Genomic DNA, 25,811 nt, shown 5'->3' with positions numbered 1-25,811 from the left:
AGTTGGGTTCATTTTGGATACGCTCTGCTGTGTCAGATTCTGACGGTAGGGGCGAAAAGTTTTGTACAACTGGTACAGAAAGCAGACGGCTGTTAACGAGAGTCGAAAGACATGTAACACACGCTGTGTCTGAAAACGTAGGGATCGGAAAAACCGTCCGGTTAAAAGCGATACCGGTAGTTCAGTTCTGAATAACAGGTATTTTTCGGCATCTGTTGGGTCTCGGTTATAGCAGTTGTTCTTTATTTAGTAACAAATAGAAAAAAAATCGTAGTATCAATTAGCTGTATTAGCGGCTGTAAGATGTTTCGTCTTAAATTTAAAAAAAAAGAGTAATTTTTACTCGTAAAATTCGTATCGGTTTCAATTACTGCGTTATTATACAAAATGGCGAAAAGCGATGAGTGCTATTTTACAAGAGTGCAGACAGAAACGAGCGACAAACACATGGCACAGCACTGCTGAGACAATGATGCCGCCGTTGCCGTTGTGTCGCGGTTAGAGGTAGCTCTCTCGCAGTCTCCGACGAATATGTGTCGTGCTGCAGAAAGGTGCCAACCCTAACCCAGAAATATTTTTACAAAGTGACCTAGCAACGAAGCGCAACGCTTCATTTGGTTTAAGAGATTAAAGATTTGTCTGCCATTTCCGTGAAATAATAAAAGAGGATGGAAATTACGGCAGCAGTGACGAATTAAAAACTGTTGCCTACAACTGTTCATTCGTAGTACGCAGTAAAAATAGAAAATAGTTCATGTGTTGCCTGTGTCTACATAATATGCCTGTATCTGCTTGTAGACCTTATAAACGGACGTGTTAACACGAAAAACAGAGTTCTTCAACCCCAATTTTTCCACTTTACCACTGAATATTCGCAACGCCGAAATGATGCTATAATCACCGATTACAACATGATTTTGAGCAGCGCTTCAAAAAATTAGAATCAATAATTACACCAGTGATTTCTGTAGAATTCAGCCACTTATTACATTTCGAGGAAGTCTCTTATTTACCGACCGTATCTAATTTAATATTTTGATTCTACGTATCTTGAAACTGAGAGTCAAAATTTTTTGAGTCTTTCTTAGATTTCTAAGATTATTACAGGAAATAATAAGGATAAAAAATAAAAAAATCGGTTATTTAACAAACCATTAATTTTGGGTGCTTTTAACAGTCACATTAAACTGGCATCGGAAAAATAATTATATTAGCGTGGTTTCAGCGGTAACCTCTATCCCTACTGAGAAGGGAGTGAGACAGCATTGTAGCTTCTCACCAATTTTATTCGATCTGCGCATTGAGCAAGCAGTAAACGAAATCAAGGAGAAAGTTGGAAACTCCATTAAAGTTGAGCGAGCCGATTATGTGAAGGGACAGCAGTGGACTTACAAGAGCAGTTGAACAGAACACATAGTCTTCAAAAGAGGTTAAAACGATTATCAATGAAAGTAAAACAAAGATGATGGAAAGTAGTTGAATTAAACCCAGCGATGAAGAGGGAATTACGCAAGGAAAAGGAATTCTAAAAGTAATTGATTAGTGTGGCTATTTGGATGGCAGAGTAACTGACATTTGCGGAAGCAGAGAGAGTACAGAATGCAGGCTGGGAATAGCAAGAAAATCGTTTCTGAAGACGAGAAAGTTGTTCACATCGAATACAAGTTCAAGTGTTAGGAAGTCTTTTCTGAAAGTACTTGTATGGAGTATAGCCATGTATGGAAGCTAAGCATGGACGATAAATAGTTTAGACAAGAAGAGAATAGAAGCTTTTGTAACGTCGTGCTACAGAAGAATGCTGAAGATCAGATATGTCGATCTCGTAACTAATGAGGAGGTACTTAATAGAATTGGGGAGAAGAGGAATTTATGCTAGGGATTGGTTGGTAGGGCACGTTCTGAAGTATCAAGGGGTCACCAGTTTAGTACTCGAGGGAAGCGTGGGGGGTAAAAATAGTATAGGGAGACCAGGAGATGAATACAATAAGCAGATTCAGAAGGATTTAGGTTTCAGTAGTTACTCGGAGAGAGTTGCACAGGGCAGAGTAGCGCGCATAGCTGGATCATACCAGTTTCTGGCCTCAACATGACAACAGGCTTAAAACGCAACAGAAAAGAAAACTTCAGCGATAAGTCCCTACTCTTTAGACTCAAGTTGATAGGTTTCCCTGTCTCAAACGTCTAGGCGCTCCCGAGTTCCTCGCAGTACTAGTGACCGTTTCTCCGCAATCAGTTTTTAGTAAAAATTCTCTCAATTGTTTTCCTCTTTCAATAACTCGTCAGTCCCTCGAATTTTCTGAGCATTCTGTGAACAAGGTGCTCACTCGTTCCGTGGCGAAGAAGACTAGATTCGAGTGTTGGCACTAACCTGACAAACAGATAATTAAGTTAGGTACCACAGTAAGCATCCAGAGTTAACCTTACAACTGTTCTAACATGTTTACAAAACACCAGATAGTTGCTTCTGGAAAGTTAGTTTAGTCTGCCGCATTGAGCCATTACGAATGCTGCACATTACGTAGCAGGCTATTACTCACGATTACGCTGCGTTCATATTGCCCATTTGGCCTCAACTAACCTAGTATGTGTCTTATCAAGCTCTCCATAACATTAGTTTCCAAGCAGATTTTCCATGCCGATAAAAATCTGCCGTATGCCTTTTAAGATTGCTGTATCCTCTGCAAAATGCAATATGTAGCTTTATCGCAGACGATGGTCAACAAACTACAAGTCCCGCAGAAAAACAGACTGTCTGTAGAGATTGACTTGATAGTTTGTGTAGAGAACGCATTCCTGTCAAGATTGCAGCAGCACCACCACCAGAAAGTAAAGGTACGAAGTGCAAATATGAAAAAAAAATTGCTATGTTTGGTCACCAGTTCCAACGCGTACGGTATTTTTAAGAATCGGACTTAAAAGAAGAAATAAGTGACTAGCGGCCAACTGTTCAGTTAATTTTGTCAGCCGCTGGGATTAGCCGAGCGGTCTCAGGCGCTGCAGTCATGGACTGTGCGGCTGGTCCCGGCGGAGGTTCGAGTCCTCCCTCGGGCATTGGTGTGTGTGTTTGTCCTCAGGACGATTTAGATTAAGTAGTGTGTAAGCTTAGGGACTGATGACCTTAGCAGTTAAGTCCCATAAGATTTCACACACATTTGAACATAATTTTGTCATAATACTTCCAGGCTTACGCTTACAATCGCACTGTATTCTTACAACTATTATTAATTTTGCTTTATAATTAAGTGAGAAGTATAGCCTGAATATAGCAATTCGAAATTTATTCGACATTTCACCAGTAATATTATGAAACTCAGTAGGAGATGAAATTTTGTCATTCTAAAATTTTGTAAGAGTAAGTACGTATGTATTGGGAAAACATAACTGCTATTTTATAAAACAAACAGTATAATCATTGAAAATGCCAGAGAAACGTGAGTAGAAAAGTAAGAGTAAACATTTACGATCCTTTTTCGTTAGTCTTTCTCGAGACAGTCTTCTCGCTTGTTGTAGCGAATGCGTGAGCCGAGCAAAACTCCTGACTTGTATGGAAAAACGGAAGGTAGTTTTATATAAATCACATCCAAGATATATAGTATGAAGTGAAGAAACGTTTGTGCGCTGATTAATCATTACATATACTAAGATAATTCAGTTTTAAGTCAAGACCTAGCAACGAAAATATCCGATTCGCCCCTGTTATGACTAAGAGGGGAATAACTATTGAAAGAAGCAGCGACTTAACAGGCCTCCCAAGAATTACAAGAAAACGAGGGGTAAGAAGTTTGAACTTGACACCATTTCGCACACTGGAGTGCGTGGCAGCGTCAGCGAAAGGGCATAACAGATTTTCCTAAGATAGACGGGCTCACCTTCATAATAATACGTACAAATTAACATATCAATACGTAATTACATAACTGTCTCTCTCTCTCTCTCTCCCTCTCTCTCTCAAACACACACACACACACACACACACACACACACATCCGTCGCTTCGCTCACATAGACTGTATGTTGTTCAGAAACCACCGTCTTGGCTTTTCACTCTAATTAAGACCATAGAAGCATGGTCTTATCCGAATGTAATTACAGAAAGTAGTTCTAGTAGCTGGAGTCCATTAATCATACCTTTTGGATTCTTCTGGCAACTTTCATGCCCTAACAAACATTTCTTTATATATGCAACCTAGAAGTGACATACCAACTTTCATAAATTTAACTGTAAATTTTTTTAATGTAACAAAATATTTCCTTAAAACTTTTATTCCCCTATTGCAATCTCTAAGGGGGAAACACTGAAACAGGTACTTTTTTATTTCTAGCCGAGAAATCAAATACCAGTAGTCACAGATACACCTCGGATTTTAGATAAAAACTTATTTTGTTCCTCATTAAATAAATGCAATAAAAGTTGTACATACGCAATTTACGCCAATTTATGATCGAAAACGCTAGTATTATAGCACCTAAAAATACCTGATTTTCGGTTAGTACCTGATTGTAGCTGTTGATGTTGTGGTCTTCAGTCCAGAGACAGGTTTGATGCAGCTCTCCATGCTACCCTATCCTCTGCAAGCTTCTTCATCTCCCAGTACCTAATGCAGCCTACATCCTTCTGAATCTGCTTGGTGTATTCATCTCTTGGTCTCCCTCTACGATTTTTACCCTCCACGCTGCCCTCCAATACCAAATTGGTGATCCCTTGATGCCTCAGAACATGTCCTACCAACCGGTCCCTTCTTCTTGTCAAGTCGACCCACAAACTCCTCTTCTCCCCAATCCTATTCAATACCTCCTCATTAGTTATGTGATCTACCCATCTAATCTTCAGCATTCTTCTCTAGCACCACATTTCGAAAGCTTCTATTCTCTTCTTGTCCAAACTATTTATCGTCCATGTTTCACTTCCATACACATACTTTCAGAAACGGCTTCCTGACACTTAAATCTATACTCGATGTTAACAAATTTCTGTTCTTCGGAAACGCTTTCCTTGCCATTACCAGTCTACATTTTTATCCTCTCTACTTCGACCACCATCAGTTATTTTGCTCCCCAAATAGCAAAACTCCTTTGCTACTTTAAGTGTCTCATTTCCTAATCTAATTCCCTCAGCATCGACCGACTTAATTCGACTACATTCCGTTAACCTCGTTTTGCTTTTGTCGATGTTCATCGTACCTAAATTTTAAAATTCGAGTCAAATAAAATTTGTATAACTAAACGTACTGTTCTGGTCCTCCCGGCTACTTAGAAAACAGTAACTGAATGATGGCTGTGGACCGTCAGATGGGCCGGCATGGCCTGCCTGACTGTTCAAAACACCTCCACAGTCTCCATTTAGTCGTTCAGCGTGCTGCTCGGCTGTGGCGAAATATTTCACACAGACAGTGTGTTTGTGGAAAGCGAGCCGTGCTGAACCATCTCTCAATCGTCAGCGGTTACAAGAATTTCCTGATTTCTCTACAGACAGAAGAGTTATTCACTGCAATGTGTGCGACAAAGACATAAGTAAAATGCTAACCTTTTATCCGCTACGCCCACTCAGTGATACCACTGTCTTTCGCGAGTTAATATTGTTTCTAAACCCTTAATGTAGGTTAATTTCGCTAAGTAGGTCTCGTCCACAAAATATTTCTCAATTTTTTTATTTAGGAACGTTAAACAACGGGCAAATTTAAAGAATAAATAAAACTTGAAACAAACGCTAAACCAAATCCAACAAACAGAAACGAATTTCATCTTGACCTGTGTTAGGCCATTGTTACAGCAGACATACCATTCAGTGCAGTTGAAAATAGCCAGTTCGGAAGTTTTCTAGCATTTGTAGACTTAGAGAAAGCTTTTGACATTGCTGACTGGAATACTCTGTTTCTAGTTCTGAAGGTGGCAGGGGTAAAATACAGGGAGCGAAAGGCTATTTACTATTTGTACAGAAACCAGATGGCAGTTATAAGAGTCGAGGGGCACCAAAGGGAAGCAGTGGTTGGGAAGGGAGTGAGACAGAGTTGTAGCCTCTCTCCGATGTTATTCAATCTGTATATTGAGCAAGCAGTAAAGGAGACAAAACAAAAATTCGGAGTAGGTATTAAAATCCATGGAGAAGAAATAAAAACTTTGTGGTTCGCCGATGACATTGTAATTCTGTCAGAGACAGCAAAGGACTTGGAAGAACAGTTGAACGGAATGGACAGTGTCTTGAAAGGAGGATATAAGATGACCCTCAACAAAAGGAAAACCAGGATAATGGAATGTAGTCCAGTTAACTCGGGTGATGCTGAGGGTATTAGAATAGGAAATGAGACACTTAAAGTAATGGAGGAGTTTTGCTATTTGGGGAGCAAAATAACTGATGATGGTCGAAAGAGAGGATATAAAATATAGACTGGCAAAAGCAAGGAAAGCGTTTCTGAAGAAGAGAAATTTGTTAATATCGAGTATAGATTTAAGTGTCAGGAAGTCGTTTCTGAAAGTACTTGTATGCAGTGTAGCCATGTATGGAAGTGAAACGTGGACGATAAATAGTCTGGACAAGAGGAGAATAGAAGCTTTCGATTGTGGTGGTACAGAAGAATGCTGAAGATTAGATTGGTATATCACATAACGAGGAGGTATTGAATTGGATTGGGAAGAAGAGAAGTTTGTGGCATAATTTGACTAGAAAAAGGGATCGGTTGGTAGGACATGTTCTGAGGCATCAAGGGATCACCAATTGAGTATTGGAGGGCAGCATGGACGATAAAAATCGTAGAGGGAGACCAAGAGATGAATACACTAAGCAGATTCAGAAGGATGTAGGTTGCAGAAAGGACTGGGAGATGAAGAAGCTTGCACAGGATAGAGTAGGATGGAGAGCTGCATCTAACGAGTCTCAGGAGTGAAGACCACAACAACAACAGTGACCGCACCATTCCATGAGAGTCCACGCTGACAAATAACTATTTAGATACTTCATATGAAGATACGTTGGCAGGGTAAGGGAAGATAAAGGCCATTCTTACGTGTAGTTCTATGTCGATGAGGCATCTGACAGACAAGGTCGATGTGTGGCTAGTTTGATTGTTGCAAAGTTAGATCCTGACACTCGATCTGTACCTCATCTGATGTGCAGCAAGGAGTTAAGAAAGACTAACCCGGAAACAGTTGCTCACTTTGTTAATAAATAACGTAGTTTCTGCCATCAAAGAGTTTTTAGTAAAGCAGTTACAAGAGTCCAGTCATTTCGGTAGGAACTTCCCAGCGTACCACCTCCACCAGAACCCATACTTACTGGCTGGGGAACGTGGCTGGGGGCCGTGGAATACAACAGCGAGCATTTGGAAGACATTAAGAACATTGTTCTTAAATTGCGGGAGGAGCCGGTGGGCATTACTTCAGCTTAAGATTTTCTAAAGCACCCTACAGTTTCCAACGACGATACATACATAAAATCTCATTATGCGTTTCCGGTCCCTATCATTAGAGTGTTCAGGGAAACCGGTCTACACGCACCTGAGATGAAGACGTGACAGAAGAAAATCAACTTGGTCCCAGATTCTATTGGTATGAAAGTTAGTGAGAAACTAAAGACTGTGCTGAAAAAGACCACGACTGTCCAGTCTCTGAACAGTGGCTGACACCGTGTCAGGTGAGTCAACAGAACACGAGCGTGCGGTCCCAATCCGTCACGGCGACATCTGTTGGCGTGGAACGCTCATTCTCGGCATATAAGATTCTATTAACAGACAAGAGATGCAGTTTATCAACGGAAGAGCTGCAAAAAGCCTTAGTTATTTACTGTGACTGTAATTATGGACATGGACAATAATATAATGTGAATTTTTGTCAATCTATTTATCTTTCTAGACAATAAAATGTCAGAGTTTGGTCACCTATTTCGTCATTTTTGTAACCAATTTTTGTATGTGATAGAACCTATTGTAGATACCTACTTTAAGATTTTCAGAACCTAAAAGTCCGAGGTCTAGTCGTAGATGCAGCCTTAAAATTCCTTTAGTAATTGTTTATTATTTATTTTCAAAAAAGCTTTCACCCACTACCATTCCTTTCGTAAAACACCCTAACAATGATGATGATCGTATGGCATTGTTGGCCGGGGCAGTTCGGCCGCCGTATTACAAGTTCTTTTTAGTTGACGCCACTTTGGCGACTTGCTTCGTCAACGATGATGAAATGATGACGAATGACACACAACACCCAGTCATCTCGAGGCAGAGAAAATCCCTGACCCCGCCGGGAATCGAACCCGGGACCTCGTGCGCGGGAAGCGAGAACGCTACCGCAAGACGACGAGCGGCGGACACTATAAGATCCACATCCTCTCCAAATTTCAAGTTTCTGTCCTTCGCGGTCAGCGTCCAAATCGAACTACGTGCTTTAAACACGCGATGAAATATTTTGAGTTTTAACATCGTGCACCAACCGTGGTACTGTGTTTTATTTCTACATCCCAAAATGGCCTCCTACAGCAGACGAAATGGTTGTCACAGTTTAATAAATAAATGTGTTCTGCACTCTTTTTCGAATAACTATAAAACGATCAGTATCAACGTCCAAAGACAAACTCTTCCGAACTTATTTTTTCTACACAGTAAAATGTCGGTAACTGGGGTGGTATTACACAAGAGAAATTCGAAAACATCTTTAGGCAGTGGTGTACAGTTTCAACGTGTGTAACGTGCGGCATCACAAATGCACCAGAAGCTTCTGTGACAGTACTCATCCACGGAGAACTGGTCCTGGCCGGGACACCATTTTCGACACACGGACTAACGCTACAGTTCATCCAAGTTTCCATGGCGCCATACGCATGAGTACTGGTTCGTTCTTACAATAGAGTAAAAATAGCAACCGAGCACAGCTTTCGTAAGAATTAACGTGTATTTCCACACAGCCAGCGTCCGGCCATGTCAGTGTTCGACAAAAGAACGCAAACGAGTAACTCTTTTTGTGTTGCAACGTACAACACATATATCTTACTCATTTTATTTGGAGACTGATAACAATAGAGAGAGAGCACACCGACACGCGTGCAGCCGATGACGGCGCCACTAAACTGGACTTACTGAAAACTGCTTTCTGAAAATCGCTCACCAAAGGAGATGTAGTAAATATTTCAGAATTACAATCAGCAACAGCTGCCAACACGAGTAATTAAGGGAGGGAATCACATTAGGAGTCTATTTGAAGCTGATTTTTTTATTGTTTTCGGCGGGAGGAATTAATTAGAATTTAATCAAATTTTGACATCATTTCATTCAAATTTCGAAACGTTTTTGAGAATTTTTTTTTAATAATTTCAGCTAAAAATGACATAATCACACTGTGATGTCCGCTGAAGGTTGTGAGTATAGTTCTCCAATTGCGTGCAGTATAGCCATTCCGATTTTCATCTAAAATGAAAAGGGTATTGATTTTACATTAATAACTTATTATCTAAGAATATGAACCTCGAGGCAACGAAAAGAATGAAAATTAAAATTTTGCAGGCATTGGAAGAATTTACTTCCATTTTCACGATTTTTCTCTAATTATGCAAAGAAAAGTACCCTTGAAATCATTGTATCACCTGACAAGTTCATATAATTTGTAATTTTATAAATAATCGTACTATCAATTTTGATGATGATCGGTTGTATACTTCTTGAGTTGGACTGTACGCAAATATGAAGAAAGTCATTTCGAGATAAGTACGTTTGAAAAATAAATTCTCGGAAACTAGAAATTCTAGGAAGTTAATAGTAATGTAAAATGCTTGCCGATTAATCTGCGATTCCAGCACCTTCTTCTTCCTCACAGGCTTCGTTTTGCGCTTCCAGCAATACTTTCCGAGCTTTCCGTTCTTCCTTCGATTCCTGTGAACTACGTCTATTCTGCCTGGTTATTCACGTGTTCGGTGTAACTAAATCTCTGCGTGCCTACTGCAATTCCTGCCCCGTTCGTGACCACAGAAGGGGTGAATTTCCTTCATTGAATAAACCCGCTGCTAAATACGCACGTGTTCGGTGTAACTAAATCTCTGCGTGCCTACTGCAATTCCTGCCCCGTTCGTGACCACAGAAGGGGTGAATTTCCTTCATTGAATAAACCCGCTGCTAAATACGATGTCAGTTCAACGAGTTTTAGTTCGGAGTGCAAGTGTTTAGGACCTAATCGCCAAATAGTGTGATTGAAATTTTTATTCGCATTTTGTATGTGGCCACCTAAACATCTCTCCAGTAATTCATCCCTCGATAAATCTTCATATACTGGAAGAATTTCCTTCTGTACGTCGGGATGAACTCGGTTCTAGGCTCATAGAATCCAAACGAATGTGAATTTCGTTTTGGAATTTTGACAGCATATGCACTCCCTGTTGTGCGCTAGTAGGTAGCACACCGGTCTCAGGGCTACAGCACCAAGTCACGACACCTGAAGACGGGCTTGTAAGAGCCCGAAACCGGTCGTGTGATAGTAAAAGAACTTTACAACTGGAGCGGTACTTTCAACGCCTGGTAGTCATGAATAGTTAAGCTAACGATTTATGCAATAAAAAAATGAAATTTTTTGAACCTCCTAGTATGGTTTACAGCTTAAGAAGTGTACTCGGGACCCCGTGCACGGGAAGCGAGAACGCTACGAAAGATCACGACCTACGGTCTTTGGATGTTAAGAGGTTCATTAATTTAAAATCAGCCTTGAGCTGTTTTTCACAGTATGCAAGAAAAAACTTACTGTTGTCATTTATGCCCATATTTCATTTTTTCACTTACACTTCTCTTACAATTTTTTTCCAAACGTATGCTTGGATTTGCAGCCAACAGTGAAAATCCTGCACCTCCCGAGTGTGTATGTGCAGACTCAGCAACCTCTTAGCTTTATGATAGCGGCGCTGTGTACAGTACTGCAACGCGTTATCCAGATTTGCGCAGAATGGAGGTAGCGACTAAATATTTTGATGTTTTTTTTTCTATTCAGTTAGTTAGGTCATTCAGGGACAGTTACATTTGCTGTATTGTTTATCAGCTTTAGTTATTGGATCTGTGATCAGTTTTGCAAAACTAATTATCGTAGGTTTACGCAGTTTTTACTGATCAAAATTCTTGCAGTCAGACTGTTAACTTTTACAGTATGAAAGACTTGCCTTTACATTACGAGAATTAATTATTCTTACAGTGCAGCCATGCCTTCACATTATGACAGCACGAGTTTCTACTAAGCTTCAATATTACTTCTGCACAGCTTCTACTACTCTCCTAAATCGTTCACAGCGCAGGGCCTGCTACACTTCCACTGGAAACAGCAGGTATGGCTTGTGTCTTGCTGGGCCACCTTCCGTCTATCACTGCCAACTGTCACCTCTCCAACAGGAAGCTGCGAATCCAGTCGCACAACTGAGACGATACTCCATAGGGGCGCAGTACGATTAGAAGGCTCTTGTGAGGTTGGGTGTCAAAAACTTTCTTACACTCTAGACACGTGCAATCAATTTAAGATGCCCTGTGTGGCAAAAGCGCTCTTTACTTCGTGCAAATTAAGAGCTATTTGTATTTCAAATGAACGATATTTTCAGAATCCGCACTCATTATGTGTCAATAGGTTGTTTTCGTCTATGTATTTCAGAACGTTTAGCTTCAGTATACGTTCAAAAATACTACACACTAACGGTGTGGGTCTACAATTCGGCGGATAAATTCAATTTTCTTTAGGATTAAAAACAGCCGACGAGTTGCAAAGGATAAAGTAACCTTTACCTAGGTTTCGATAGATTTAAATCTGTCTACTTCAGAAGGCCGCCTTCTGAAGAAGATAGATTTAAATCTATCGAAACCTAGGTAAAGATTACTTTGCAACTGGTCGGCTGTTTTTAATCCTATTACGTGGAACCGTTGCTGTTGCGCAGCTATGTTTAAAATACTCAATTTTCATTCTTATGTATTGGTGGACACTCGAACTGCTGTAGCGAAGGAAGCATTGAGCAAAGAGAGGGAATTGTTATACGGAAAAAGTAGATAAAAAAATGGTCCAAATGGCTCTGAGCACTATGGGACTTAACATATGTGGTCATCAGTCCCCTAGAACTTAGAAATACTTAAACCTAAATAACCTAAGGACGTCACACACATCCATGCCCGAGGCAGGATTCGAACCTGCGACCGTAGCAGTCGCGCGGTTCCGGACTGAAGCGCCTATAACCGCTTGGCCACCGCGGCCGGCGAAAAAGTAGATAATGTATAATAAATGCAGTTGTGAATATGTTCAACCGGCAGCTGTGTAAAGGAATGCGGACACTGAATAAATTCGAGACATGAAGAGGGAGTACTAATTGCGAAATTGTATCTACTATATAAAAGTTTGTCCGTCTTCTATACCGTTCACGCGATAGCGATGAAAGTCTCACGAGTTATTGGGCGGACGCCAGCGATATCATAGGGGTGCGGGTGGAAAGGGGTTCACATGAAAACTTAAGTCACAAACGAATGCAGCAATTTATGTCAAATTTTTGTACATGACTCGTTATTTGTATAATAACGCTACATGAGTTCTGTACCCCAGACACCCCTAGGAGTGGCAGTGGGGAGGTGGGGGTTGGGGGCAGGTAAGAAGCCACTCACTCACTCCGTCTTCAGGCGACGAGTGGCATACCGGGCCCATCCGACCGCCGTGTCATCCTCAGAGGAGGATGCGGATAAAGGAGCGTGGGGTCAGCACACCGCTCTCCCGGTCGCTAAGGTGGTATTCTTGACCGAATCCGCTACTATTCGGTCGAGTAGCTCCTCAGTTGGCATCACGAGGCTGAGTGCACCCCGAAAAATGGCAACAGCGCATGGCGGCCTGGCTGGTCACCCATCCAAGTGCCGACCACGCCCGACAGCGCTTAACATCGGTGATCTCACGGGAACCGGTGTATCCACTGTGGCAAGGCCGTTGCTGGTAAGAAGCCACAATATGTGAAACATTCGATAACGACCGATACTTGTATCAAATTCATAGTTCTCGGGGTCGCCAGACATATTGATGACAGTCACGAAGACGTTTCGTCCCTAGAACTGGGGGTAGTGTAGATGCCAAGGCAGCGCAGTATCAGGACAAAACGTGTAGCGCCCGAAAGAATTTCCACCGATGTTTACTGCGATTCCCACTTCGTACGCGCATAAATATACTGAGACAGTAATAATGTGGGGCGGCAGATAAGTTTTGTAAAACATTTACTGTTGTATCCTTCTTTGAATGTTGTAATATTTCCCGGCCGATGCACCATATGTGGGGCGGCGGATGCAGTTTGTGATAAATAATCTAATCTGATTGCTGGATAAACGCTTGCATGTAGATTCAGTTTCTGGCTTTTAGAATGTTGTTAATGTTGTCTTTCGCCATTCTCAATACTGGCTCTCTATTTACTTCTTGGCACCCACAAAGTGATTTAATAAAACATGGAGCCAGTAATTAGAGATCCTAGTGCCCACTTCAATTGAGATACCATTATAGCTGCAGCTTATAGCTCTGAGGAATTAGGAGATTGTCCGGGATTTCTAATCAAAAACGGTTTTCCAAAATAGTTGAGTATATTCTGAAATTCACTGATAAAAAAAAACACAAGTATCCCTACAACCTAACTAACAGAGCAGTTCAGAGTCTAATGCGCTGATGCAACTATAAAGTCCGAATTAAATGTCACAAAGAATGCTCGCCATAATTTGATGAAAGTATTTCATCAAACGCCACGCTAAATATTTGGTAGAATGTCTGTCCCGCGACGGCACGTGAAAATACGACAATACGCAAACTGAAGCTAGATAATGAAAATCATTCCAGAATTAACACTTCACATAAAATGTTTTCATGGTTCCGCGTATCTCTAGTAACTTAATACGGCACCCGAGGCTGTTTGTAGCAGTGACACTGATGCGACGCGGCTCCCGACACAGATGGCGTGTCATTCAGCGTCTGGAGAGAACTGGGGCCTTCCTTCCTCGCGCAGCGTCCTTATATATAAAGCCGCGGTGCGGACGGCGAAGGGAACGCCTGATCTTTTCGGCTCTCTCGACTAGCCGCTGGGCTAGTAACGCACCACTTCAAGTTACATAATAATTTATAGCTTCTTTTGCTGATGGCCGATGAAGCTCTTAATTTAAACGTGCATTCAGCACGCAGGTAAGTATTGATAATAAAATTTTGACGTGGCTAAGTTAAATATTTTGGGCGAGAGAATTAATTAAATTACACTGCACGCAGTAGATGAGCTCTGAACTGGCCCTCTTGAGATCCGCTATCGCTATAATTTTATAGGTATTCAAAAGAAACTTTACACATCTTCATAGTCATAGCGGACCTCCAACCTATTTAAATCTAAACATCCTATCCTTATTTACTAGCCTACTTAATCTATCTTGCTTCCTTCAGTTTTGAGATGAAAACCAGAAAATCATGAATTTCCACTAAAATCTTAATTTGTGAAATCCAAAGTACTATTTTTATTAAATCATTATGAAAGATGAATCTAAATATAAATTTTGAAGTCTCTAGCTCTTTTCTGTTGCGCCAATGATTTCTCCAGAAAAACGCCCAAATGTCGAAAATGGCTGAACTTATCGAACTGATATTTAACACACATTAATTTAGTATTATTCCTGACATGCTAGAAAAGTTTTAGGTCATTTGCTTGATTTTTAAGGTATTGCGCAACATTTATGACGTCAGAGCTAGTTACAGCAGACTGGCTGGCACACAATGGAAACTGATGTGAATTTACAACAGCGTGAGTAGGCTGCTTCCCTGCATCACCCTCTACTTAAATTTTTTGTTTATGAATGTTAATGAATGAAAAAAAAAATTAATTACAAAAAGGGAAGCAAGAGTACAGTTTAACTCCCTATGACAATCAAAATTGAAATATAAACCTGTAGAAACATTAAAGAAAAGTGATTACCTACATTAATTATTTAAATTGTGGGCATGTTCACTGCCTTTTAAACAATGTCATTACTCAAAATTTTAAGCAAAGTCAATGAAATATTTTGGCATACATATTGCCTTAGACAAAGACATACAAATTGAAAAATTATGAAAATCTTAAATCCATTAAATACATGAAATACATTTTTACATACACAAATTCAAAGAAAATAACATGACACATAAACAGATGATTATCTCTTAGCAGTCTTTTCTAAACCTGAAAGAAAAGTTCACCAATAATTTTTACACACGTGGTTGTAGCCGCTTTGGCTGGCGTCCTACACTTCCATTCACAAGGGTAGAGGAGGGGAAGTTGCTATGGTGTGCGTCCTTCACGTTCTCTCTAAATTACATGGGGGAAAGGGGAGGGGTCACTGTGAGTTGTGTCCAAGTCACTCCACGCTTTCACGCAGCTACCAGGCTGCCATTATCTGGTTTGTCCTGTAGAACAAACAAAAAGAGTGCCTCAGACTCTGTTCACTTAATATCTAAGGGTGGGTCACAATGAAATGGGGATATATACATTTTCTCTTCCAATATGTTACTGGAACGAAGTTAACAGAACTTTTTCAGTATTGCTCTCGCGGTTACTTAATTGTCATAAAATCGGTAAACAAATCTCTCAAAACGCCGTTAGTCACGTACTAGAGAAAATTTTATGCTCAAGGCATATAATCATAAATCCTATTTAATCTGAATTTATTATTTCTGGGCCGGAACACTGAACCAATGCTCGGTACATTCCTGACACATTTGTATTTTAAGCACTTAACTGACTCATCTTTGATTACCTTATTCTTAGAGATAGTATGAGTATGATTAGTGGTTGTTTTCTCAGCTTCGTTGTACATGTGAGTAACTTTTGGTAATAGTACAGTTGTGAGTGTTCAAAACACACTACGTTTAGTTGACTACTAAATCCACTTATTGGTCCTCTGCTGTTGTCAGTTCCACATCTGCAATTAGGTACTTACTTACTTTGAAGTGTATTTATGCTGAGCTAAAATAATGTTTCACGTCTGTCAGTATGGTATTTATTTATTTTGCTAGTGTATGTACTTATTTAACACTCACTATTAATATTTAAAGCATAGGACAGCATATTTATTTCATATCCATAGTGTACTGCAACTGATTAGTTTGCTCACGTGGCAATCCATTTCCACTCGATCGGACGCTGAAACCTCAGGTAGTCTCTCTCAGACCTACCACTAATGTGCATCAAGTAATTATGGATGAGCGTAATGCTAAATTCCTGAAACCTATAGGACACCATGAGCTGCTCTGTCTCATCTAACATAAGGGTACCTATGGTCGCATTCACACCTCCAACTCATAACCTCAATACGTGTAGGTGTATCCTGTCACACACTACACCCAAAATAATGGCCAGTTCCAACCTTATAAATACTTCAGGGACGTGTCCTTCACGTCTCAACCACAAACACTGTTCAATTCTATTATACTGCAATTCCTTGCTATACCAGGTGAGTTTAATCTTACAACTTATCTGCATATTTTTCCTAACACTAAGCAATCTCTTTTACTATTTCTTAATTAGCTCTAATGCATACACTAGGTTTCACTACCACTTCAGATCCTGCTTGTACATGAATTCATATATCTTTTTAAATTACTGTTGGTGGACCATTTCCAATACAACAACACTTTGTAGTTACTACATTACCAGGCTACTATACATAATTGTTACTCAAATACATTTTATATCTTCATTACGTCATACTTCTCTACTGTTTGTCACTATTAGGTTTGTCACATTAGGTATTTTTTTTTTCACTAATCGGTAGATAGAATTGTTACATAACTCATGGCTTGATAGCCATGACAGAAAATTTTCATGTCTGGAAAGAAGAGGTCGAAATTTTTGTGGACAGGAAAGAGGAAGAAAGAGTGAGACCTGAAAGGGAAAGAAGATCTCACACAGCTGGGACTGCACAGCTGCCACACTGTGTAGAGGTTACAGAACAACCTCCTCCCTACAGCATTCATACATAACCTTTGACCACGCCACGTCGATCTGAAAATACTTTATGATGCCTTTTTAGAACCTGTCGCAGTTCTTCCTTTTGATTGTCTGAAATCTTATAGATTTCCTGCAATTTAGCTTTTATTTTGTCTAAAATAATTGCTTCTCCTTCTTCTGCTGTGTTCAGCTTACTGTTACTAAGATTACCACCTTCGTCCCAATACCTCCTATTTTTCAGAACTCGTATAGGCAGCTCCCAAGTTTCATCATCAGTTACTACATGTTTATCACTAAAAGGGACTGTAATTACTCCGGTTATTGGCAAGACCATTTTTAACTGGCTTCTTTCAAAGTCAACAACACTCTGATATTTTGACAAGAAATCTATGCCAATTAAAACCTCAATATTGAGATTGTTTACAATTAAACATGGATGATCAATTAAATTACCATTAATGTTAAAGGGCAGTAAAGCTTCTTGCTTTACCGTTTTTGACACCTTGCCAGTAGCACCAATTATTCTTAGTCCTGATACTCTCATTACTGTAAGCTTGTCTTTACCAGGTAATGCGTCAAAGAAGGACTGAGATATTGCACTCACCTCACTTCCACTGTCTAAGAGACAACGTACATTGATACCCAACATATTCACTATTATTATAGGGTGGCTTATTCTAGGTTGTACAGGTGGTTCCTCAAATTCATCTAGTAGTTCCTTTTGGATTTGTCTCCAACTAAAGTGATCGACATCTGTCTTCATTACATTTAGGTCACAGTGTGTAGGGGTTTCCTGAATTACATTTTCAGCTGCCTTTTCCAGTCGGTCTATTAATTTTAAATCGAAACACCGCACGACTTCATTACATTTAGTTTGCTGAACATGACCCAAATTACTGTAGTCTGAGCGATTCTGCGTCTCCAGACCGGGCATAACACTAGTAACAGCTAAACCACTTTTACCATTATCGTCGGTTTCCTTCTCAAGTGACAACTGGTCACAGCTACTGGGTTCATCGACCATCAACAGCCTACCCTCTACATTTTCACTTATCTCCTGTCCTAAATCTATTAGTACATTATCAACATCCTGCACAGGCACTTTAGATAAGAGCACATCATTCTCATCGTAAATATAAGCATGAATTTCTTCTGCTTCTTCACCTGACAATTCAGTATTTTGTAGCTCGTCCCTATCGTTACACTGCTGCGCCTTCTCTTTCTCTTCCCACTTAGAAAGCGTCTCTAACACAGTATCTATCAAATACTGTGAGTGATCTAATATTTCTGTTGTATCCTTAGATGCTACCGACACTTCATCCACATGTTCAGTTTGAGTATTCTGATATGTCTTACCAATTCCCCTAACTACTGGCTTAGGAAAAGTAACCGCCTGGTGAGCGCCAGTGTCCTCATAGACGGGAACTAGTTTTCCTGCCTCGGCCTACTACTGTTTCCTTTATTTTCATTATAGTTGACTGGCACAGCATTACTTTCCGTACTGTTGTTTACATGCATATTTCTGTTTGGAACAAAATTATTATCCCTTGGATGCCATTGTTGGTTCTGATAATTATTTCCCCAATTCCTACCTCTCTTAGGATGGCGAACACCTACTGTTCTGATGTTTACATTGCCATTTTGCTCGTTCCTAAAATTACTATTATTATTATTGGCATTTCTGTTATTACGTGCTTGCTCCTCATTGGCAGCAACACGTACTACACGTTCCAAATACTCAATGAAACGATCCAGATTATCTCTAGGGGCAGATATAATTCTAGTTTGCCAATACCATGGCAGTTTGGCTTCCAGACCTAGTATAATCATTTCTGGTTTTAGTTTTTCGTCCAAATGTGACAAACGTGAAATCCATGACCTAGCAAATTCTTTAATAGATTCCTTGCCTGCATTGAAACGTTTCCCACTCCAAAATTCTCTCAACACTTCATTTTGCGTATTGCTAGACCAATACTCATTAATGAAAGCTGTTTTAAACTCCGCTAATGTTTTACACTTCAACATAACATCAGCTGACCAACGCATGGCGTCACCTGCTAAATGGCTTCTAATAAATGAGATTTTCTCTCGCTCAGACCAAGTTGGTGGAATCACATCTTCAAAATCGTTCCAGAAATCTAGCGGATGGATATTTTTATCTGGATCGAACCGCAAGAACTGCCGACACCCGATAAAAGTGGCGTTTGCAGCTACAACGTGTTGTACATTACCATTACCAGAAGTTACTGAAGCTACTTTACTCTCAATGTTAGCAATGTTAGTACTAATATTTTCTACTTTCATTTCAACATTATCTACTCTTTGTACAATATGAGTAGTATCAGTTTTGATTGCATCTACGTCTCTTTGACGTATGTTTACTTTTATATTAACATCTTTAAACCTATCGGAGCACAGTTCAGATTCCGCCTCGATCTTTTCTGTTAACTTGTGTTCCAGCTTCGCATCTTCCATTTGGAAGTCTTTGCGAACATCAGCAACTTCGGATTCTATAGTCTTATACATTTCAGAAAATTGTTGAGCAACCTTTTTCTTAATATCCTCATGATTGTAATCAATTTTACAATTCAAACTGTCTAGATCCTCTTTCAACTTATTGCAACCAGCCTTGAAGGTATCGTCCATTGCCTCAAACCGTTTATTAAAATTTGTTTGGCAGGCCACAATCCTGTTATTTACTTCAATTATATCAGATTTTAAATCAGCTGTCATTCTAGCATTACTGGCAGCTATTGCTTGTAATATAACATTTAAATCAACAGCCCCAGCATCTTTGGGTTGCTCACTAGCTGGCTTTTTATCACACTCAGGTGACGAAAAACTAGCTCCAACACCAGAATCATCAAAACTAAATGAAACTTCTGTCTGATTAGTCATATCTAGCTTCTCCTTCTTAAACTCTACCATCTCTGATGACTGCTTCATTTTTAATTCATCAGAGAAACTATCATCCAATAAATTTACAATTTCTACTTTCCGCTTTACTACAGGGGTCTCTGTTATTGAATCATTGCCCCATTTTACACTACGGTCAGGAGACAATACTTCATGTTTCACCTTAACATTACTACTTTCATGCATATTTACACTCGAACCGTTGTCTGGATTTACATTTCCCTCAACAGACATAGGTTCTGATATAAGTTTAATCTCAGTTTCTTTTGGCGGTTCCATCGCCGACAGTCTTTTAGTGCAGGTTAGTAAAATTTTTAACAGCTTTTCACTTAACTTAGTTCCTTCTGCACGACGTATGGCGTTGCCGGCTCGGCTCCTGATGCGACGTGGCACGTGGAACTGCAGACGGCTCTCCGACGGCTGTTGTGTGTTTGCGTGGCCCGCAATTGCAGGCTCTGCGCCGGCTGCTCCAGCGGACGACTGCGGTGCGGCAAGACTGGCTTCTCGCGATGCCGGCAGCACCGCTAGACTCAGTGCCAGCTCCGTCAATCCAGATGCGTTGTTAATCCAATTGCGTCGTCCACATGCACACGTAACACATTCACTGTTCTATACTCAGTTGCGTGTCGCATTTCACTCGCGAATCCGAACAGTTAAAAATCACTTTCACTTAGTTGATTTCCCGGCCGATGCACCATATGTGGGGCGGCGGATGAGTCTGTAGAAAAATTACTGTTGTATCCTTGTTTGAATGTTGTAACATTTCCCGGCCGATGCACCATATGTGGGGCGGCGGATGCAGTTTGTGATAAATAATCTAATCTGATTGCTGGATAAACGCTTGCATGTAGATTCAGTTTCTGGCTTTTAGAATGTTGTTAATGCTGTCTTTCGCCATTCTCAATACTGGCTCTCTATTTACTTCTTGGCACCCAGAAAGTGATTTAATAAAACATGGAGCCAGTAATTAGAGATCCTAGTGCCCACTTCAATTGAGATACCATTATAGCTGCAGCTTATAGCTCTGAGGAATTAGGAGATTGTCCGGGATTTCTAATCAAAAACGGTTTTCCAAAATAGTTGAGCATATTCTGAAATTCACTGATAAAAAAAAAACACAAGTATCCCTACAACCTAACTAACAGAGCAGTTCAGAGTCTAATGCGCTGATGCAACTATAAAGTCCGAATTAAATGTCACAAAGAATGCTCGCCATAATATGATGAAAGTATTTCATCAAACGCCACGCTAAATATTTGGTAGAATGTCTGTCCCGCGACGGCACGTGAAAATACGACAATACGCAAACTGAAGCTAGATAATGAAAATCATTCCAGAATTAACACTTCACATAAAATGTTTTCATGGTTCCGCGTATCTCTAGTAACTTAATACGGCACCCGAGGCTGTTTGTAGCAGTGACACTGATGCGACGCGGCTCCCGACACAGATGGCGTGTCATTCAGCGTCTGGAGAGAACTGGGGCCTTCCTTCCTCGCGCAGCGTCCTTATATATAAAGCCGCGGTGCGGACGGCGAAGGGAACGCCTGATCTTTTCGGCTCTCTCGACTAGCCGCTGGGCTAGTAACGCACCACTTCAAGTTACATAATAATTTATAGCTTCTTTTGCTGATGGCCGATGAAGCTCTTAATTTAAACGTGCATTCAGCACGCAGGTAAGTATTGATAATAAAATTTTGACGTGGCTAAGTTAAATATTTTGGGCGAGAGAATTAATTAAATTACACTGCACGCAGTAGATGAGCTCTGAACTGGCCCTCTTGAGATCCGCTATCGCTATAATTTTATAGGTATTCAAAAGAAACTTTTCACATCTTCATAGTCATAGCGGACCTCCAACCTATTTAAATCTAAACATCCTACCCTTATTTACTAGCCTACTTAATCTATCTTGCTTCCTTCAGTTTTGAGATGAAAACCAGAAAATCATGAATTTCCACTAAAATCTTAATTTGTGAAATCCAAAGTACTATTTTTATTAAATCATTATGAAAGATGAATCTAAATATAAATTTTGAATTCTCTAGCTCTTTTCTGTTGCGCCAATGATTTCTCCAGAAAAACGCCCAAATTTCGAAAATGGCTGAAGTTATCGAACTGATATTTAACACACATTAATTTAGTATTATTCCTGACATGCTAGAAAAGTTTTAGGTCATTTGCTTGATTTTTAAGGTATTGCGCAACATTTATGACGTCAGAGCTAGTTACAGCAGACTGGCTGGCACACAATGGAAACTGATGTGAATTTACAACAGCGTGAGTAGGCTGCTTCCCTACAATAAGACACCCCAGCACACCTATGGATGAGGGTCGGGCGGAAACCGGTACCTACGTAGATCGAGAAAGAAACATTCTACAGCATGCCAGGCGAAGCTAGTACGTAATAAAAATGAGCAACTACAACGAAAAATTTTCCGGCTCTTATCATTTCTAGTCACGGTCAGGTAGAATTGTGTGACTGATTACGCTGTCGCCATTTGGCTTTTATTTCAAATCCTCCCGGATACAAATACTGCAAAAAATGGCTCTGAGCACTATGGGACTTAACATCTGAGGTCATCAGTCCCCTATACTTAGAACTACTTAAACTTAACTAACCTAAGGACATCGCACACAGCCATGCCCGGGGCAGGATTCGAACTTGCGACCATAGCAGCAGTGAGGTTCCAGATCTAAGGGCCTAGAGCCGCTCAGCCACAGCGGCCGGCACAAATACTGCAATAGCATTGTAGCCAATGGGAAGTGATTCTTTACTGTCCTTTCGAAATTAATGTCTCGTGAAGCGTTTCAATCCCAAAGAAAGCAAGTGCTGACAGATGTGAAAATTACCGAACTATCAGCTTAATAAGTCACAGCTGCAAAATACTAACGCGGATTCTTTACAGACGAATGGAAAAACTGATAGAAGCCGACCTCGGGGAAGATCAGTTTGGAGTCCGTAGAAATGTTGGAACACGTGGGCCAATACTGACCCTACGACTTATCTTACAAGAAAGATTAAGGAAAGGCAAACCTACGTTTCTAGCATTTGTAGACTTAGAGAAAGATTTTGACAATGTTGATTGGAATACTCTCTTTCAAATTCTGATGGTGGCAGGGGTAAAATACAGGGATCGAAAGGCTATTTACAATTTGTACAGAAACCACATGGCAGTTATAGGAGTCGAGGGACATGAAGGGGAAGCAGTGGTTGGGAAGGGAGTGAGACAGGGTTGTTGCCTATCCCCGATGTTATTCAATCTGTATATTGAGCAAGCAATAATGGAAACAAAAGAAAAGTTCGGAGTAGGTATTAAAATCCATGGAGAAGAGATAAAAACTTTGAGGTTCGCCGATGACACTGTAATTCTGTCAGAGACAGCAAAGGACTTGGAAGAGCTGTTGAACGGAATGGACAGTGTCTTGAAGGAGGATATAAGATGTACATCCACAAAATCAAAACGAGGATAAAGGAATGTAGTCGAATTAAGTCGAGTGATGCTGAGGGAATTAGATTAGGAAATGAGACACTTAAAGTAGTAAAGGAGTTTTGCTATTTGGGGAGGAAAATAACTGATGATGGTCGAAGTAGAGAAGATATAAAATGTAGACTGGCAATAGCAAGGAAAGTGTTTCTGAAAAAGAGAAATTTGTTAACATCGAGTATAGATTTAAGTGTCAGAAAGTCGTTTCTGAAAGTATTTATAAGGAGTATAGCCATGTATGGAAGTGAAACATGGACGATAAATAATTTAGACAAGAAGAGAATAGAAGCTTTCGAAATGTGCTGCTACAGAGGAATGCTGAAGATTAGATGGGTAGATCACATAACTAATGAGGAGGTATTGAATAGAATTGGGGAGAAGAGGAGCTTGTGCCACAACTTGACAAGAAGAAGGGACCGCTTGGTAGGACATGTTCTGAGACATCGTGGGATCACCAATCTAGTATTGGGGGGGGGGGGGGGCAGCGTGGAGGGTAAAAACCGTAGAGGGAGACCAAGAGATGAATACACTAAGCAGATTCAGAAGGATGTAGGTTGCAGTAGGTACTGGGAGATGAGGAAGCTTGCACAGGTTGGAGTAGCATGGAGAGCTGCATCAAACCAGTGTCAGGGCTGAAGACCACAACAACAACAACAACATGACCGGAAGACAGACTGTGAGCGCAGAACGGAAGTTGTAGCTACACGCATGGGGCATTCCGTCTCGGAAATCGGTAGGAAATTCAATATTCCGACATCTAGAATGTCAAGGGTGTGGCGAGAATAGCAAATTTCAGGCGTCACCTCCCACCAGGGAAAAAGCAGTGGCCAACTGCCTCCATTTAACGGCCGAGAGGAGCGGCGTTTGCTTCGGTTGTCAGTGCTAACAGACAAGCAACACTGCGTGAAATAACCGCAGAAATCCATGTGAGGCGTAGGACGAATGTACACGTTGGGACAGAGCGGCGGACTTTGACGTTAGCGGTCCTTGGCAGCAGAATAAACGGACGCGAGAGCCCTCTGCTGACACCACGACGTCAGCTGCAGCGGCTCTCCAGGGCTCGTGGCAGTAGCAGTTGGGAAACCGTGATCTGGACAGATGCGTCCCGATTTCAGTTGACATGAGCTGATGAGGTTCGACTGTGGCGCCGACCACACGAAGTCATGGGACCCAAATGTTGTGGTGGTTCGATAATGATGTGATCTGCGTTTACACGGAATGGATTGAATCCTCCGGTGGAACTGAACCGATCATTGACTGGATGGTTACCTTCGGCTACTTGCAGACCATCTGCAGCCACTCATGGACTTCAAGTTCCCATGACATGTGATTTCGCCACCCAGGTTGCCCGGCAATTGAGAGGCCATTCCGAGCACAAGATCGTGCAGCGACAATCCTTTCGTAATTATACTCGACTGTAGAGGCAGTACGGCTGAATATTTCTGCAGGGGACCCGACTACTTGTCCAGTCCACGCCTCGTCGAGTTGCTGCAGGTAGGAGGAGGTCAGGCAAGACGTCAGCTGGTACCTCACGGCTTTTGTCTGCCCAGTGTACATTTGCAGCTGGAAGATCAGTCTAGGCTACAATGGCAGCAGAAGCTTTCTGGGCACGTTTAGGAAGTGCGGGTAAATTATTAAGCAAAAACTCAAAAAATTTTGTATGCAAAAGTAAAAGGATTTTAAAAAACCTCTCGCCTAGACTAGCAAAGGAAAGGCAAATTGTAACCGTGAAGAGACGAGCATTCCTACATTCGGCAGCTACAGTCATGGGCTGTGTGGCTGGTCCCGGCGGAGTTTCGAGTCCTCCCTCGGGCATGGGTATATATATATATATATATATATATATATATATATATATATATATATATATATATATATATATATATGTGTGTGTGTGTGTGTGTGTGTGTTTGTCCTTAGGATAATTTAGGTTAAGTAGTGTGTAAGGTTAGGGACTGATGACTTATGCCGTCAAGTCCCATAAGATTTCACACACATTTTTGAACATTCGGTGGATCATGCACCTATGCTGAGATAGGACCACACTCCTCGTCTTGAAATGTACCTACTGGAATACGTGAATGAATGACCACGTATGCACACGCTACGTAATAGGGGAAGGCAGGAAGCTGTAAATGCAGCGGAGGGAAGTAAGAATAAAGTTAAATGCGTAACTTCCTGGTGATATATGCTGATAGAATTCCCTCGTACTTCCAGCTCAGTCAAGTGGTTTTTAAGGTTCTCGGCCATTGTCCGGTGTTGGCTCTCGAATGTCACCACTCGACAACGGCTCGTGCGTTTTAAAACCACCTGACGCGGCTGGAAGCATGGAAATGAAAAACTGATTTAAAATACGTGACAGGAGTAGACGATTACAGAAGCAATAAGGTAGGGAACACATGGCGCGTTCTGTCAGCATCAGGAGTAAAGACAAGACTATGTAAGAAATAGCACATATTACTGCACTGTGCAAAGCAGAGACAAAA

At 40.9% G+C, this 25,811-nt stretch overlaps 1 pseudogene; it reads right to left on the bottom strand.

Annotated features, from left to right (window-relative positions):
- Positions 1-12,793: 12,793 nt before the first annotated feature.
- Positions 12,794-12,911, bottom strand: LOC126442635 (5S ribosomal RNA; annotated as a pseudogene).
- Between the last annotated feature and the right edge of the window lie 12,900 nt (positions 12,912-25,811).

This window comes from Schistocerca serialis, unplaced genomic scaffold, assembly GCF_023864345.2.
Source record: "Schistocerca serialis cubense isolate TAMUIC-IGC-003099 unplaced genomic scaffold, iqSchSeri2.2 HiC_scaffold_1393, whole genome shotgun sequence".
Classification (NCBI taxonomy): domain Eukaryota; kingdom Metazoa; phylum Arthropoda; class Insecta; order Orthoptera; family Acrididae; genus Schistocerca; species Schistocerca serialis.
This window is presented reverse-complemented; position numbering and strand designations above follow the sequence as displayed.